We start from the raw sequence: 17,141 nt of genomic DNA on the forward strand, positions 1-17,141 counted from the left end.
AGTGTCGCAAAAAGGTCATCTGCCTTTGGTAGCGGGTATTGAACCTGCAGGGAGGAACAATTGATAGTTACTTTGTAATCACCAGAGATTTTGACGGTGCCATCTCCCTTGAGGACTGGAACAATCGAACTGGCCCACTTGTTGAATTCGATCGATGAAATGATGTCCTCTCGTTGCAGCCTGTCCGGCTTGATCTCCACCCTCTCTCTCATCATGTATGGTACTGCTCTCACCTTGTGATGGATGGGTTGCGCCCCCGGAATTAGGTGGATCTGCACTTTTGCTCCTTGGAACTTCCCGATACCTGGTTCGAACAGCGAGGGGAACTTGTTTAGGACCTGGGCACACGAAGTGTCGTCGACAGGCGAGAGCACTCGGACGTCGTCCCAGTTCCAGCGTATCTTCCCCAGCCAGCTCCTGCCGAGCAGCGTGGGGCCATCGCCCGATACCACCCAGAGTGGCAACTTGTGCACCGCTCCATCATCGGAGACCTTTACAGCAGCACTGCCAATTACGGGAATCAGTTGCTTTGTACAAGTTCTCAGTTTAGTGCGAATGGGAGTCAGGACTGGCCTTAAAGCCTTGCTGCATCACAATTCATCAAAAGTCTTTTTGCTCATAATGGACTGGCTCATGCCCGTGTCCAGCTCCATTGACACCAGGAGTCCATTTAATTCAACATTCAGCATTATCGGGGGAATCTTTGTGGTAAATGTGTGCACCCCATATACCTCTGCCTCCTATGTCTGAGGCTCTGGTTTGTCGTGATCTGCCGTGGATCTGTCCTCTCTGCAACATGGTGGTTTGCAGGATTAGCAGGGTTTGCAGCTCACCTGCACAAACATTGGAGATGTCCCATTGTTCCACAGCCCTTGCAAACATATCCTTTGAAGCGGTATGAATGGAAACAATGATAACCCTCGCAGCGCCAACAAGGTGTTAATGGCCTTGCATTCATCATCCTTGATGGTGGACTCTGAGACAACTGCGGACGTGCAGCTGCAGGCATGTGAGGCCTGCCTTGTACGTTATCATTCGAAAACAACATTACTTTATTCACAGTACTTGTAGCAGCACTCGAGTGCTGAGAGATTTGTTTGTTATTGTCACTGGTGGCGATGAACGCCTGTGCTATCGCTATGGCTTTACTCAAGGATGGGGTCACTACAGTCAAAAGTTGCAAAGTAATACTTCATGGCCAATGTCAAGTACAAAGAAGTCCCTGAGCATGTGCTCCAAATGTCCTTCAAATTCGCAATGTCCTGCAAGGCGTCTTAGCTCGGCGACATAGCTCGCCACTCCCTGGCTTTCAGATCTCTTGGCACGTGTAGAACTGGTACCTCACCATCAGAACGCTTTCCTTCGGGTTAAGATGCTCCAGGATCAGTGTGCACAAATCTTTATATGATTTCTCTGTGGGTTTCACTGGAGCAAGCAGATTTTTGATGAGGCCATACGTTGGAGCCCCGCAAATAGTAAGGAGAATCACCCTTCGTTTGGCAGCGTTCGCTTCTCCTTCCAGCTCGTTGGCCACGAAGTATTGGTCGAGTCGCTCCACGAAGGTTTCCCAATCATCTCCTTCCAAATATTTCTCCAGGATGCCCACTGTTCTCTGCATCATTGCAGGTGGGTTCGTTCGCTGTTGTAGTGTATGAATAAAGAGTCTGACCAGATACTGTGAGCTCAAAGTAAAGTGTGACCGTAGTCTTTTATTGCAGGTCTCCAGAGTGCCTCTCCAGCCTGTGAGGCCTCCTTAAGTACAGGTGCTCCCAAGGGATTGTGGGATCCCTTGGGACTCCAAGGGATGAGCCCTGTGGTGGTAAACAAGGTATTTACAGGTATACATATATTACAACATATTACGGCTGTGTGGTTGATGATGAAGAAGAAAGCAGTAGACTGCAGGAAGATATCAATGAACTCTACCACAGCATTTTGTAATCTCTCCCCATTTAAATCATTTTTATTTTTCCTACCAAAGTGGATAACTTCACATTTTCCTACATTATATTCCATCTGCTAAATCTTTGACCCCTATCTCCGCCTCTCGATATCCATTTGCAGAATCTTTGCGTCCTCCTCACAACTTGCTTTCCCATCTATCTTTGTACATCAGCAAATTTGGTTACATTGCAGTTGCTCCCTTCATCCAAGTCATTAATATAGGTTGTAAATAGTTGAGGCCACAGCACTGATCCCTGCAGCATCCCATTAGTTACAGTTTGCCGATCTGAAAATGACCCATTTATCCCGACTTTCTGTTTGCTGTTAGTTAGCCAATCCTCTATCCATGCTAATATATTACCCCCAACCCCGTGAGCTCTTATCTTGGGCAGTAACCTTTTATGTGTCAAGGACGGCAGGTTTCCTTCCCTAAAGGACGTCACTGAACCAATTGGGCTTTTGTGACAATTTGACAGCTTTGTGGTCACTTTTACTGAAACCAGCTTTTTATTTCTAGAATTTAAAAAAGAGCTGAATTGAAATAGTCAAAGGGCCATGGTGAGATTGTGGGGATTATTAGTGCAGGCCTGTGGAGTGCTCTGCAGCAACATAACCACAACACGACTGTACCCACAAGAGGTGTGTGTGCTGCTGGTGCCCGCGATCACAGGGCAATCATCGGCAAAGCAGCCCTGATAACATTCAGCTTTGGCTTTACATTGATCATTGTCCTGGATTGGTGCTGGGCACATCTCCTTGGGTTCTGTCCTCGGGTCTGGTGCTCACATTGTGCATACTATGGGGAGGTTGTGAGTGCATGATGTCACAATCAGTGCTTACAATGTTCCTGTCTTGATACATTGAGTATTATGTAAGGGGCGTTTTTTGGGGGGATCATCTTTCCCTTCTGACCTTATATGAGCGGTTTCGAACCGCTCCCACACCCTTGGTTCTCGACTCTGGAATTATGAAGGGACTGTGACAGACTTGGACAGACAATCGCTTTCAAGGTCGGAAGCAGGTATGGCTTTATTGTGTCTGAAAGGAAGTAAAAGGACACACCTTTAATAACACACACAGAATAGTAATACCAATACACCCTGAGGGGTACAACATATTGAATAAATTGTCAACATACGGCCTTTGGGGAAAAGAATACATGGGGTAAAGAGGAGAATGCAGATACATTTACACAAGTTATCCCAGCCTCCCCCCTCCCAATTCGCCGAACTAACTAAGTTATAGCTCTGGGGGTTCAGGGGCGATGCTCACCAATCCTTTTCACAGTTGCCGGTGAATCGCGGTTTTGGGGTTCGCTGCACTTGGCCTTCGAGGTGAGCTGCACCCCGGACAGAGGAGAGGACTTCGGACTGCGTAGTCTTCAGTTGGGGTGAGTCCATTGATGCGGTAAATTGCGTTTTGGATGTATGGGGTAAGTACCCACTTTCTTTGGTTTGGAATAGTTTTAACTAGTCCTTTTAAGTAATTTCTCACCCGTTGGTTATTCAGAAGTAGATTGTAGAGTGGAAATAAATGTTGATTCTTCGGTTTTTGCTGAGTTGGTTGCAGTTGGTCGTTTCACTGGTTGTGGTGGCCCAGGTTGTCAATTTGGTTGCTGACAACCTTTCGTTTCGTGGGCCTCTTGCTGTCAGCGTGCTCGGTCGGTCCTTGATGATTTCTTGTAGTTTTCTCCACTACTCCATTTCTTCACTCCCCACCTCCTGCTGCTTGTGTTCTTTTCCTTGTAAAACTGGGAATAGATATACCCCAAAAAGGCTTCCTTCCCTCCCACCAAATCTGGCCCAGCTCTTTGTTTCAAGGGAGCTGCTCATTAGTTTTAAGCTTTCTTCTTTGTCAGAATTTGTCGGGCTTGTTCAGCAGTAATTTGGTTATGATGTGATAATGTGGAAAATCACCGGTTGGCATTGTCGGAGCAGTGTTTAAACTCTTGAACCATTGGGCTGGGCCCGTGAATTCTATCGGTCTATTTGCACATGCATGCCACGAATGGTCTCCGGTGATTAGCCTGATAGCTCTTGATACGTTTATTCTCACTAGGGAGTGAATTTTTATGTCTCACAGTTCTTGTTAGTTATCGATCGACTCATTCTCCCAGACAAATTGAAGACCCAGTTCCTGAGTGAAGTCCCACCCTCTGTTCTGGCAGTCTCTTCCAACATGCTTCTTTAGAGATCTTAAACTTGTAAAGCTCTTAGGTATCTTCCTCAGAGTTTTTCCGAGGATACCAAAATGTTCATCGATTTCCAAATTAAATTCCCTTTCCTATGAGTCCAAACATTGGGGGTTGGGGGGGGGTCTCCATGAATGCATCCCCTTTTATCCCCTGCAGGCCTCATCTGCCCTTTAAACTCATTTGTGTCCCGAGGTTTTTCCTTCCATTTTAAAAGTCCAGAAAGGGATTCTTCTCCTCTGCAGGGGAAAGGTACAAGGAATCTTTGCAAAATATTGGTAAATTCTACACTCCCCTGCTGTGATACCATTCCACTTATGATACCATCTTCTAGGTGAGCAAAGTTCCTGACTCTCAAGAGACAACCTTCCACGTAGATTAACTAAGCTGTTCCCAAAATATGCATTACACTTATGCAACATCACCATAGATACACACTTTTCCCTTTACAGGTACAAACTTTTTACATTTACACCCTCCCAGCTTGGAGGGGGTTTCATCACTACAATTGCATTTCAGCACAGTTACATTTCATTTCAATTACATTATATTCACCAGCATGTAGGCAATGTACAACCACATTACAGAAGGAAGAACACAGATTAAACTAAAACAACATCAATTGGTCTCCGGGTGGCCTGGTTAATCCCTGCCAGGCCCATGCTTTCCCCGCAGCCGGTGAGCTGGAGACCCTTGTCTCTGGGACAGCTTGTTGATACTGCTCCTGTGAGATCCTCATCTCTGGGAGGCGGCTGGCTGGTGGTCCCTACTCTGAGCGGCCTCTGTACTTCTGACCTTTGGCCTTCCCTGTCGGGCTACCCTTCTCCTAGGGTAGAATCGCTGAGGCTCAGATGCCGTACACCATGGTATCTTTGGACGTGGTGTACGGAGGGTCCTTCTCAGGGCTTGGGTTACTGGGAGTGCGTCCGAATCCCAAACGATGGATGGGACAGCCCCCCCAGTAGTGCAATTCACTGCCCCTATAGGCACGGTTTCTCAGCTTGCCACATTTTCTGTGGGCCCTCCGCCGTCGGGGAGGGTCCCTGTCCTGAGGACGGTTCACCCCTCCCGGCTGCCCTCTGTGCTTGGCTGACCCTGGGTTGTAAAGCTTGCACTGGTTGATGTGGAACCACTTAGTACGGCGGGGCAGCTTTATGGCATAGACCATCGGGCTTGCCTTGTCGACAATGCTGTATGGCTCCATATATAATGCTTCAAAAATCCCTTCCCGAGCATAGTTCCTCACCATGACCTGATCCCCTTTCTCCCATTCGTGGTGTTTGCTGGGTTCTAGCAGCAATCGGTTACTCCGATGCTGTCTGCCCATGTTACTAGCAGCCTGCCAGTGAATCTGTTTGTGGTGTTCAAACAGGTTCCTGACAAACCTCTCTGAGCTGACCTTCTGTGAGGGGCTAGGACATGGGTGGGGGTCTGCATGATCCGGCCAGTCATGAGCTCGTCTGGGGAATACCCCGTGCTCTTTGACTGGCTGGGCTCGGATCCCCATTAGTTCCAACGGTAAGACCTCTATCCACTTTTGGGGTGAGTCTCCCGTCTCCTTTCTTTAATGGTGCGGTTTAAACGCCCCACAATACCCGATGACTGTGGGTTGTGGGCAGCGTGCCATTTCCCCTCAATGCTGAGCACCTTAAGGGTTGCCTGCATTACTTGCCCGGTGAAATGACTCCCCTGGTCCGACTTCACATACTGTGGGAGTCCCCACCGGGAGAACACTTTCCTCACTAGAATCTTAGCTATCCCTAGTGCGGTGGCTGTTCAGCAGGGGAAGGCTTCAACCCATTTTGAGAACACATTCACCAGGACTAGGCAGTATTAGTAGCCTCCCTGGGCAGTGGGTTAGGGGCCTGGTGTAGTCCCGATGTGACTGCCATGGTCCCTCTACCCTCCTGACGTGTCCTCGGGACACCTTCCTTTTCTGGGGGTCAGGGTTGTTCACAGCACACACCAGGCAGTTCGCACAGAACTCGCGGACATCCTCCCTGAGTCCCGGCCACCATCCTGCCTGTTCCACCCGTTGCCAGGTGGTCTCAGGCCCGGGATGTCCCGCTCCTGGACCCTCATGGGCCAGTTTTAGGAATTCCCTCTGGTGCTGCTGTGGCACGACCCATTGTCCCTCTTTAAACAGCATGCCTTCCTTAACGGTAATGGCTGCTGTGCCGTACGGACCTTCTACTCTCTCTCCTCTAGCTAGCGCATTCAGGACAGCTTTCAGGACTGGGTCCTGTACCTGAACTGTTTTTAAATCCGGGGCCAAAGCTATCCCTGTACTCACTGCTGCTATGCGGCCGGTGTCATAGGGGTCCCAGAACTTTCCCGTGTGGGCACCTTCTTTGGCCAGTTTCTCAGCCTGTTGGTTTCCCTCTGCAGGGGGATCGGATTTTGAATGGGCTTTTCCCTCTTCCCCCAGTGCTGTCATGATTTTCTCCAGCAGGGTCTTGATTGGCAGGGGTCTCCCGTCAGCGGACGTGTATCCGCGATGGGACCAGAGAGCCAGGTACTCCGTACACGAATTGCAGGTGAACATACTGTCCGAGCAAATCGTGTACGGGGTAGGGAATTCCTCGGGGTGGGTCACCACGTACATTATGGCAGACAGTTCAGCATGCTGGACGCTCAAGGTGCTGAGGAGCTTGATTGCCAGTGCAATACCTGCCCTTGGGTCATAGACTCCGCACCCTGTGAGTCGCTCGCCAGCAGATACCGTGCTGGACCCGTCCACGTAGATGTCCCGGCCTGTAGGGTGTAACCCAGCCCGATGGCCAATGTTCACCTCCCATACCCCTTCTATGGAGCACCTGTGGGCTTTCCCTGGGTAGACTATGTTGGCTGCTCACTGTCCCGTCCTTAATCCTCCCATCTAGGAGCATCTGAGTAGGTGTGTGGTGCGTTAGGCGTGTTCGAGGAGACCTTCCCGTGAAGATCAAGGATCTTTTCTGTTGTGTCCTTACACACTGCAGCAAATCAACACGAGGCACATACTGGAGACAAGGTCACTCTGTGACCTGTACCTTTATTCACAGGACCAAGAAGTGATGACCCTGCGTGGAACCTCCCTTTATATACCTGGATGACCAGGTGTGGAGTGTCTCCCACAAGTTCACCACTGTGGTCAAGGTGTGCATTTCTCAGGTATATTCAGTGTGCAGTGTTGTTACATAAAGGTTACAGTTATGTGAAGGTTACAAACATGACATCACCTCCCTCCAGAGTCTTTGGGTCAAAGATTGAGTCTTTCAGGCGGTCGACGCTCTCTCGTGGAGCGCCGCAGTTGGGGCTCTGGTTGTTGAGCCTTGGCATCCGTCTTTGTCGCCTGTGGTGATTCCGGCTTGTCTGGGCTGACCGCAGAGACTGTGCATGCTGCTGACGGTTCCTGTTGCTCATTCACTGGCAGCGGTGTGGGCAGCATCTCATGATTTTCCTCAGGTTCCTCAGTGTCCATGCTGAACTTTTTTTTTACTTGGCCCTATTCTCCTCTTTACCAATTATAGTAAACTCGAGCCACTTGGGCCCCACAGCGTGATTAGGAATAAATGCAGGGTCATCAATTTCTATCCATCTCCCCTTTGAGTTACGGTCATGGCACTCATTTTGGGATTGGCGCTTGCCCTCAACAATGTCTGAAGACTGGATGAATGAGGGACAGCCGAGTTTTTAGTGTGGGTTTCATTAGTAGTTCTGCTGGCGGGACCCCCGTGAGCGAGTGCGGTCGGGACCTGTAGATGGTATTGAAGGGAGGGTCCTTGAATCCGGAACATGCCTTGCTTTATGATTTGGACTGCACCTTCCGCCTGGCCATTGGCAGCCGGCTTGAACGGCGCTGTCCTGACATGTTTGATGCCATTACCCGACATGAGCTCCCGGAATTCTTAGCTAGTGAAACACGGGCCGTTGTCGCTAACTAGGATGTTCGGCAAGTTGTGGATCACAAAGACCACATGCAGACTCTCCACTGTGGTGGATGTTGTGCACAAATTCAATATGATGCACTCGATCCATTTCCAGTACGCATCAACAACAATGAGTAACATTTTTCCCATGAACGGGCCAGTGTAATCTCCGTGAATATGTGACCATGGCTTGGTGGGCCAGGGCCACGGGCTGAATGGGGCCTCCCTGGGGCATTGCCCAGCTGGGCACATGTCGTGCACCTGCGAACACAGTGTTCCAGGTCTGCATCAATTCCCAGCTACCATACATGTGACCGGGCAATGGCCTTCATGAGCACGATGCCTGGGTGCTTGCTGTGGAGTTCCCTGATGAATGCTTCCCAACCCCTCTGGGGCATGACTACCCGGCTGCCCCATAGTAGGCAGTCAGCTTATATGGAGAGTTCATCCATCCGTCTGTAAAATGGTTTGACCTCTTCAGGGCATGTTCCGTGTGCGAGCGCCCAATCCCCAGTCAGGACACACTTCTTAATCAGGGATAGGAGGGGATCTCTGTTCGTTCAGGTTTTGATCTGGTGGGCTGTGATGGGGGAGCCTGCGCTGTCAAAGGCATCGACAGCCATGACTATCTCTGCGCTTTGCCCCGCTGCCCCCTCAGTGGTGGTCAGTGGAAGCCTGCTGAGCGCCTCAGCGCAATTTTTGGTGCCTGGCCGGTGCCATATGGTGTAGTCATATGCAGCCAGCGTGAGAGCCCATTGCTGTATGCGAGCTGACACATTGGCATTGACAGATTTGCTGTCAGACAACAGGGATGTTAACGGCTTGTGGTCCATTTCTAACTCGAACCTTCTTCTAAAACGGTACTGGTGCATCTTTCTCACCCCGTAGACACATGCGAATGCTTCCTTTTCAACCATCCCATATGCACTTTCTGCTTGGGAGAGCAACCTGGAGGCATAAGCCACAGGTTGGAGTCAGCCCTCATCATTCCTCTGTGCAACACATACCCAAACCCATAGGATAATGCATCGCATGTCAAAAACAATTTCTTAGAGGGGTCGTACAGGGTCAATAACTTATTGGAACAAAGCAGGTTCCGCACCCGATTGAAAGCCCGTTCCTGACAGTCCCCGCAAAACCAATCACAACCCTAACGCAGGAGCACGTGTAGCGGCTCCAACAATGTACTGACGTTCAGTAGAAAGTTCCCGAAATCGTTCAATAGTCCCAGAAATGAACGCAACTCTGATATGTTGCCGGGCCTGGGCGCGCGACGGATCGCCTCCATTTTGGAATCGGTGGGCCAGATCCCGTCTGCGGCAACCCACCTGCCCAAAAACTCGACCTCTGGGGCAAAAAACACACACTTGGACTTCTTTAGTCGCAGGCCTATGCGGTCCAGTCAGCGTAGCACCTCCTCCAGGTTGTGGAGGTGTTCCTCAGTGTCTCGACCCGTGATAAGGATGTCGTTCTGAAATACAATTGTTCCAGGGATTGATTTGAGCAGGCTTTCCATGTTCCTTTGAAAGATAGCGGCTGCTGAACGAATGCCAAACGGACACCTGTTGTAGACAAACAGCCCCTTGTGCATGGTGATGGTGGTCAGTAGCTTGGAGTCTTCGGCTAGTTCCTGGGTCATGTAGGCCGAAGTGAGGTCCAATTTGGGTGAACAGCTTGCTGCCTGCCAGCGTGGCAAAAAGATCCTCCGCTCTCGGAAGCGGGTATTGGTCTTGAAGGGACACTCGGTTGATGGTGGCCTTGTAGTCGGCACAGATCCTGACCGAGCCAACCGTTTTTAGAACAGGGACAATGGGGCTTGCCCAGTCACTGAATTCAACAGGCGAAATCATGCCGTCTCTTAGAAACCTGTCCAACTCACTCTCAATTTTCTCCCGCATCACATACGGCACAGCTCTGGCTTTGTGGTGCACTGGTCTGGCATCCGGGGTGATGCGTATCACTACTTTGGTGCCTGTGAAAGTCCCGACTCCAGGTTGAAATAATGACTCGAACTTTTGTAGGACCTGTGAGCATGAACTTCGCTCCACAGATGAAATGGCATGCACATCCCCCCCATTTCCAGTTCATCTCGGCTAGCCAGCTCCTCCCTAAAAGCGCGGGACCATTTCATTTCCTGGGACAATCCAGAGTGGCAGCCGCTTCTGAGATCCATTATGTGTGACCACCAACATTGCACTGCCTAGCACTGGGATGATCTCTTTGGTGTACGTCCGTAATTGTGTGTCAATGCATTCTAGTTTGGGTCTGCTAGCTCTGAGTGGCCACAGTTTCTCGAATTGTTGGACACTCATAAGTGATTGGTTGGCCCCTGTGTCCAGCTGCATGCGTACCGGGATGCTGTTTAACAGTACTCTCATCATCATAGGGGGCGTTTTTGTGTATGAGCTGTGGATGTTTGCCACCTGGACCCGCTGATCTTTAGCATCCATTGCGGTGTCCCAGGCATACCCCTGCCTTGCAGACCCCTCTGTGGTTCATCCACTTCGTAAACCAGCCTCGCTGCGGGCTTCCTGCACATCCTGGCTAAATGTCCACTCAAGTTTCAATTTCTGTAGGTAAATTGCTGAAACCTGCAGGTCTTCGCAGCATGTCTGCCCGCGCACCTCCAGCTTGAGCTGAGATTGTTGTGAACAAAAGAGCTGTTACCAGGCATTCCACTCTGATTGTCTCTTTGATTACTCTTGAGCAATCTGTTTGTAGGTGTCAGTGGTCCCATCCCGGGACGTAATGTCGCTTGTGATGGTGTAAATGTCCGTTCAACCTGCCATTGGCTCTATTGTGGACCCACTCTAGAGTCTGTTTACTGCCTGGTTGGTGTTGAATTGCCCTTGCCTTCCTGTGGGGTCCTGAGTCGCGTTTACTCCCTGCTCCATTGCCACGTTGGGAGCAGAGTTGCGCGTGTATATGATCTTGGCTCCTCGCCCACCATGATGGTTTGAGCCATCAATGCCGCCGCTTCCAAGGTCAAGTCCTTGGTCTCAATTAGCTTCCTAAAAATCCCGGCATGACTAATGCTCTCAATGTAGAAATCCCGTAACATCTCCCCGCTCTGTGAACTTACAGAGGCTGGCCAAGCGCCGAAGGTCCGCGACGAAGTCCGGTATGCTCTGCCCTTCCCAACATCGGTGCGTATAGAATCGGTGTCGGGCCATGTGTATACTACTCACCGGTTTGAGGTGCTCACCGATCAGTTTACTGAGCTCCTCGAAGGTCTTGTCCACCGGCTTCTCGGGGGCGAGCAGGTCTTTCATCAGCGTGTACGTCCCAGGTCCACAGCTGGTCAGTAGATGTACCCTTCGCTTGTCAGCCGCTGCCGCTCCCAGCCAGTCCTTCGCGACAAAGCTCTGCTGGAGCCTCTCAACGAAATCGTCCCAGTCCTCACCAACACAGTACCGTTCCTCCGTGCTGCCGGTGGCCATTCTCTTGAGTCGTTGATTCCCGTTTCTCGTCGCCAAATGTTGTGTCCTTACATATTACAGCAAATCAACACGAGGCACATACTGGAGACAAGGTCACTCTGTGACCTGTACCTTTATTCACAGGACCAAGAAGTGATGACCCTGCGTGGGACCTCCCTTTATATACCTGGATGACCAGGTGAGGAGTGTCTCCCACAAGTTCACCCCCTGTGGTCAAGGTGTGCATTTCTCAGGTGTATACAGTGTAGAATGTTGTTACATAAAGGTTGCAGTTATGTGAGGTTACAAACATGACATTTTCATTTCCAAATGTTTAGCGAGGTGGTGTCTCTCACAGTTGGTGTACCTGTTCTCCACATCTGTGAGGATCCTGGAGGAGTAAACCACCGGTCTCAGCTGGCCGTGCCGCTCTTGAAGCAGCACTGAACTCAAACTGTCCCCGCTGGCTGCCACCTCCAGGAAAACTCCTTTCCTACATCTATCGCTCCTAAGGCTGGCGTGGTCTGAAAGTCCTTCTTGAGCTGATTAAATGCTGCCTCGCAACCCTCATCCCAGTACCACTCTACACCCTTGTGTCGGAGCCTGAGCAGAGGGGCTGCGGTGGCTGCATAATCCTCAATGAAGTCTCTGCAGTACCCGGTGAGCCCTAGAAAGGATCTTACCCCTGTCACTGTGTTGGGGGCTAGTAACTCCTGTACTGCCTCCCTTCTAGCCTTATCTATGGCCCTTTCCCCAGCGCGCACAGTCAGCCCCAGGAATTTGAATTCCTTCTGGCCGATCTGTGCCTTCTTGGGGTTTACTTTAAACCCTTCTTCTTTTAGCAGCTCCAGCAGCTCAGCCAGCAGTGGGCCATGCTCCTCCCCCTGATCGGTGAACAGGAGCAGGTCATCCACATACTGCATCAACTGCTGGGGTCTGCTAAAGCCCTTTAAACAGTTCACCATACATTGGTGAAAAATGCTGGGGCTGTTGTGGAAGTCTTGGGGAAGACAGTTCCACGTGTATTGTTGGCCCTTAAAGGTAAAGGCGAACTTGTATTGGTCCTCCCGTTTTAAAGGAATGGACCAAAACCCATTTGAAATGTCCAGCACTGTGAAAGTGGTCGCGGATGCTGGAATACTCCCTATGAGATCCGCTACGGCTGCTACAGTGGGTGCACAGGCAGGGATATTCTTATTTAGTACTCGATAGTCCACGGTGGCCCTCCATGAGTTGTCCGGTTTCTTAACCGGCCACAGTGGTGAGTTCACATGTAGCTATCGGTCTTAACACCCCTTGCTCTACCAGTGATCCCAGCGCAGTTGTCAGGTCTGCCTTTGCCTTCCTGGGGAAGTTATATTGCATCTGTGGTCGGGTCATGGGGTTCCCTTTTATACCAACTTCCACCCCCGTTACCCTGCCACAGTCATGTTTGTGGGTGGCGAAGGCTGCAAGGTGTGCCCGTACATATGCCTGGTACTCCACTGGGGTGCTACTGACCAGTAATTCCAAGTCATAACCCTCCTTTGGCTTCATTACACAACGTTCCCTTGGCCCCTTTTTTTGGGATCACTGTCACCTCACCTTCCCTGTCAGTCCCTATGACTCCCCATAGACAGTGGTTCCTGAGATCCACTAGGATCTGGTGGCAAATGATAAAATCAGCTCCCAGGATCCCTTTTCCCTTCTGCTCCCATTTTATCAGGACACACTTCCATTTGGTTTTGAGTGTCCCTAACTGAATGGTGAGCGGGATGGAAAACGAACCAGTTTGCTCATTGCCTGTGAACCCCACTAGACTGTACGGGACCCCGTTTGATAGAGGTGAGGTAGCTGGGTTATCTGCATATACAAGGGTGCTGGAAGCACCAGTATCTAGCAGGTAGGTCCCTTTCACTTTCTCCACCTCCATCGTAACGCACGGTCTCTTCCAGGCATCGTACTCTAGGGAACACAGGTACACAGGCTGCACTGGCCTTAGTCATGCATCTGGGTGGGTTGGAGCAGAGGGTTTTACCGTACTGACTGCTGGACCGGTTGCGATAGCTACTGCTCCCTGTCCGTTTATGAGTGTCTGTAGGGTGGCTACGAGTATCTCATATGTGTCGGGTGTTCCTGCCCCGGCCTTACGGGCTGGGGCTGGAGTGGCCTTTCCCTTAGTTTCTTTCCAGGGGTTCCTACAGTCCTTCCTCCAGTGCCCACTTTTCACACACCCAAAACACTCGCCCCCTTTGTGGGGAGGGTTCCCACCTTCCTGATGCCACTCTCTCTTGCCTTGCTGGATTTAGTGTCATGGACCTTCCCTTTAGAGGAGAGCTCCTCTGTCCATCCACCATTCCGGTAAGCCAGGGTCAACTGCCTGACCACTGTCTCCTCGGTGGTTCTGGGATCTCTTGGATCGAACCAGACCTCGGCTTTTGCCTTTACTCCAGGTAAGCTGTTTGCCACCAGGCTGCGGAGCCAGTGAGCCAGCTCGTTAGGGGTCAGGTGGGCCCGGTCAAGAACCCCACTACAGGCCCTTTCGTAGACTGGCCACAACCTGTCACCGAAAACCTGTGGAGTCTCCCCATAAAGCTGCACTGTTTTCTCCACTCGGGAGAAAGGACTCCTGTCGTTCATACCCATGGCCTCTAGAACCTCCGCCTTAACCGTAACGTATGTGTTTTGCCCCTTTCTGCTGTCTGCAGAGAGGGAATGGCACAGCAACAGCTTCGCCTGCTCCGAATCATCGCACCCGTTAATATCCCGTGTGTTCCACTTCCAGGAAGTGACCCAGGGATCCCCCTGTTGGGTGAGCTTACTTCGGTGGCCTATCTTAGCCCTCAGTTTTTGGGGGTCATGGGGGACTACGAAGCTGTTTTCTAGGGGTCCTGCTGCCCCATTGGCGTCAGGCGGGCCAAACCTCTGCTGCCGGACCGGGTGCATTGGCCCTGGTTCCGGCCCTTCTTGTATTGGCTCGCCCGCTTCCCCCTGCTGCCAAGCCGAGTTAAAACTCGGGGCCGCCGGTGTTGGTAGTTCGCAATCCTTGCCTGCCCCGCACTCTGGCTGACACCCCTGCTGCTCTGGGCCGTTCCCGGGAGCTGCAGGCAGTGACTGAGGGGTTGCTTGCACTACCAGGTGTTCCTGGGCCAAACCCGGGTTTATCAGGCACACCATGCCTTTAGCCGGGATAGAGCAAGGTTCAAGCTTTGGATCTGCTGCTGGCAGGGGCCGTGGTCTCCTGCCTCAAATTCCCTGGTACTGGCTACCTTATAGGCTACCTGAATGTCTCTCACCCTCTCCCCGTATGCTTTAACTTGCTTGGCGAGGCAGGAATTCTCTTCTCGCAACGTCAGTTCACTATTCTTGGCTTCAATAATCTGACACTGCAAAAGGTCCAGTTGGGTTTTGTGCCTTTCTTTAGTGAGGTCTCTACTTTCCTTCAACTGCCCCACCTCTGTTCACAGCCTATCCCCAACTGTGGCCCTTGCATTGGACCTCTCTTCTGCCTGCTTCAATACTTCCTTTAATTTCTCATTCTCCTCATCGAGAAGCCGGATCTGTTGCTGAAGGCAAATTAGCCAAATGACCTTCTCTATCGACCTTTTATGGTCCTTGCTCTTGGTCCATTGAGCTGCAGCATCTTCTGGATGCTCAGCATACAATAGATCGAGTACCCACTCCTTAGCCACATTTACCCTCTTAAACACATGCGAGGAAATCCCCTCTTCCATTTTGCTTCTTTTCCTGAGACCAGTCTCTCTCTTATCACATCCCTTGCCCCATTTGTGGTCGCCATTATGTAAGGGGTGGTTTTCGATGGGGTGTCAGCTTTCCCTTCTGACCTTATAGAATGGTTTTGAATCGCTCCCATACCTTTGGTTCTAGACTCTGGAATTATGAAGGGACTGTGACAGACTTGAACAGACAATCGGTTTCAAGGTAGGAAGCAGGTACGGCTTTATTGTGTCTTAAAGGAAGTAAAAGGGCACACCTTTAATAACACACACAGAATAGTAATACCAATACACCCTGAGAGGTACAACACATTGAATAAATTGTCAACATACGGCCTGTTGGGAAAAAAATACCGCTTAAACTCTAAATGGGGTAAAGAGGAGAATGTAGACACATGTACACAAGTTATCCCAGCCTCCCCCTCCCAATTCGCCGAACTAACTAAGTTATAGCTCTGGGGGTTCAGGAGCAATGCTCACCAATCCCTTTTGACAGTTGCCGGTGAATTGCGTTTTTGGGGTGTGGGCCAAACCCCGGACGGAGGAGAGCACTTCCGACTGCATAGTCTTCAGTTGGGGTGAGTCCGAAGATGCGGTAAGTCTCGTTTTGGATGTGTGGGGTAAGTGCCCACTTTCTTTGGTTAGGAATAGTTTTAGTTAGTCCTTTTAGGCAATTTCTCACCCGTTGGTCATTCCGAATTAGATTGTAGAGTAGAAATAAATGTTGATTCTTCGGTTTTTGCTGAGTTGGTTTCGGTTGGTCATTTCGCTGGTTGTGGTGACCTGGGTTGTCAATTTGGTTGCTGACAACCTTCCATTTCATGGGCCTCGTGCTCGGTCGGTCCTGGATGATTTCTTGTAGATTTCTCCACTACTCCATTTCTTCACTCCCCACCGCCTGCTGCTTGTGTTCTTTTCCTTGTAAAACTGGGAATAGATATACCCCAAAAAGGCTTCCTTCCCTCCCACCAAATCTGGCCCAGCTCTTTGTTTCAAGGGAGCTACTCATTAGTTTTGAGCTCTCTTCTTTGTCAGAATTTGTCGGGCTTGTTCAGCAGTAATTTGATTATGATGTGGTAATGTGGAAAATCACCGGTTGGCATTGTTTAAATTCTTGGGCCGTTGGGCTGGGCCTGTGAATTCTATCGGTCTATTTGCACATGCATACCAATAATGGTCTCCGGTGATTAGCCTGATAGCTCTTGATGTGTTTATTCTCACTAGGGAGTGAATTTTTATGTCTCACAGTTCTTGTTAGTTATCGATCGACTCATTCTCCCAGACAAATTGAAGACCCAGTTCCTGAGTGAAGTCCCACCCTCTGTTCTGGCAGTCTCTTCCAACATGCTTCTTTAGAGATCTTAAACTTGTAAAGCTCTTAGGTATCTTCCTCAGAGTTTTTCCGAGGATACCAAAATGTTCATCGATTTCCAAATTAAATTCCCTTTCCTATGAGTCCAAACATTGGGGGTTGGGGGGGGTCTCCATGAATGCATCCCCTTTTATCCCCTGCAGGCCTCATCTGCCCTTTAAACTCATTTGTGTCCCGAGGTTTTTCCTTCCATTTTAAAAGTCCAGAAAGGGATTCTTCTCCTCTGCAGGGGAAAGGTATAAGGAATCTTTGCAAAATATTGGTAAATTCTACACTCCCCTGCTGTGATACCATTCCACTTATGATACCATCTTCTAGGTGAGCAAAGTTCCTGACTCTCAAGAGACAACCTTCCACGTAGATTAACTAAGCTGTTCCCAAAATATGCATTACACTTATGCAACATCACCATAGATACACACTTTTCCCTTTACAGGTACAAACTTTTTACATTTACACCCTCCCAGCTTGGAGGGGGTTTCATCACTACAATTGCATTTCAGCACAGTTACATTTCATTTCAATTACATTATATTCACCAGCATGTAGGCAATGTACAACCACATTACAGAAGGAAGAACACAGATTAAA

The sequence above is a fragment of the Pristiophorus japonicus genome, unplaced genomic scaffold (assembly GCF_044704955.1).
Source record: "Pristiophorus japonicus isolate sPriJap1 unplaced genomic scaffold, sPriJap1.hap1 HAP1_SCAFFOLD_214, whole genome shotgun sequence".
In the NCBI taxonomy this organism is placed as follows: domain Eukaryota; kingdom Metazoa; phylum Chordata; class Chondrichthyes; family Pristiophoridae; genus Pristiophorus; species Pristiophorus japonicus.